This window comes from Trachypithecus francoisi, unplaced genomic scaffold, assembly GCF_009764315.1.
Source record: "Trachypithecus francoisi isolate TF-2019V2 unplaced genomic scaffold, Tfra_2.0 Lachesis_group4, whole genome shotgun sequence".
In the NCBI taxonomy this organism is placed as follows: Eukaryota; Metazoa; Chordata; class Mammalia; order Primates; family Cercopithecidae; genus Trachypithecus; species Trachypithecus francoisi.
Window position 1 is genome coordinate 10,468,457 of NW_022681469.1, and position 1,898 is coordinate 10,470,354.

Genomic DNA, 1,898 nt, shown 5'->3' on the forward strand with positions numbered 1-1,898 from the left:
ACACCACTGTACTCCTGCCTGGCAACAGAGGAAGACTCCATCTCAAAAAAAAGGTGGTCAATGAGATGAAGAAAAAGATAAAAAAGCAAGGGGATGGAATAGGGACTGATGAAGGAGTTCATTTTCTGCCGGTATGCACCAGACTGCATTTCAGGAGGTTACACCATAAGGTTTCATCCACAAGATGAAGTGAAACCCAGGGACTTTAAAAAGTCCACATTTTAACACATAGGTCATTTAGGGGAAAGGAATTGAGTTTCAAGAAATTGAAACTTACGGGATTGCTTAAAACCTTGTTGATGGAAATAGAGCTAGAAAAACTCCATTGACTTGTCAAATCAATGATGTCCATTCAGTGGGTTTCATCTCAATAGTTTCTGTGGAGCATTTTGTTAAACATTCTGAGGAGCGATGCCCCCAATGATCTGGAAATTCTTTGATTCTGAATTTTCAATCAATTAACCTCCTTAAAATCATTTCCCCAGGAAGATATTTTTTAAAAAGTAGAGAGATGATGTGATGTTTAAAGCTGAGTGTCAACTTGACTGGATTGAGGGATACAAAGTATTGATCCTGGGTGTGTCTGTGAGGGTGTTACCAGAAAAGATTAATATTTGAGTCAGTGGGCTGGGAAAGGCAGACCTTAATCTGGTTGCATAATCTAATCAGTTTCCAGCTAATATAAAGCAGGCAGAAAAACGTGAAAAGGAGAGACTGGCCCAGCTTCCCAGCCCGCATGTTTCTCCCATGCTGATGCTTCCTGCCCTCGAACATCGGACTCCAAGTTCTTCAGTTTTGGGACTCGGACTGTCTCTCCTTCCTCCTCAGCTTGCAGACAGCCTATTGTGGGACCTTGTGATCCTGTAAGTTAATAATAAACTCCTATATATATAGTTGTATCCTATTAGTTCTGTCCTTTTAAGAGAATCCTGACTAATACAGATGATGAAGAAATAGTTCACATTTTAAGGTGTGTTTATTTGTTATTATTTTAGCTTATTTTATTTTTAGAGATGGGATCTCACTCTATCACCCACGCTAGAGTGCAGTGGCAGAATCATAGCTCACTGCAGCCTCCAAACTCCTGGGCTCCAGCAGTGCTCGCGCCTCAGCCTCCCGGGTAGCTAGGACTACGGGCGTGTGCCACCATACTTGGCTAAATGTTTGGCAGTCTTAATGGTTTTATTTAAACATAAATAACGTGTGCCCATGAGCTGTGTATTCATTTTGTTTGCTGCACAGCCTGGCATTGGGGTTGGTGACTCTGAGGGCAGCTGGGCCGCTCTTTCCGTATGGCTTTGCGGTACTTGGGGGAAACACTGTGAGCCGTCTCCGCACAGGGAGATTTGTTGTACATCAGCGGCACTTCCAGCTCCTTGACGTCGTGGACCAGGAACTTCCAGAAGCCACTGGGCGACATGTGCTTTGTTCTTTTTGTTCCCATAGCCAGCGTTGGGCATCAAGATCTGGCCCTTGAATCTTCTCCAAACCTCGTTGTCGATACTTCTGGGTTGCCACCAGTTATACTTAATTTTGACATATCGATCTGACTGGTGCCAGATGAACTTCTTGGTCCTCTTTTTGACAACCTTGGGCTTCATGAAGGGTCTGAGGTCAGCCATCGTGTCAAGTAGATGGTTGTCACCTCTGTAGGCAGCATGGAGGAAGAGAGACTGGCTAACTTTTTAATTTTTATTTTTGTAGAAATGGGGCGGGGGTCTCACTATGTTGCCCAGGTTGGTTTTGAACTCCTGGCCTCAAGTGATCCTCCTACCTCACTCTCCCAAAGTGCTGGAATTACAGGTGTGAGTCACACTGCATTCAGTTTAGGTGTGTTTATATAGGTGTGGTAATAATCTGTAATCTTGAATTCTTTGAGTATTCTCTGGTATTTAGAC

The 1,898-nt window shown here is 43.6% G+C and overlaps 1 pseudogene; it reads right to left on the reverse strand.

Annotated features, from left to right (window-relative positions):
• Positions 1 to 1,182: 1,182 nt before the first annotated feature.
• Positions 1,183 to 1,622, reverse strand: LOC117073397 (annotated as a pseudogene).
• Between the last annotated feature and the right edge of the window lie 276 nt (positions 1,623 to 1,898).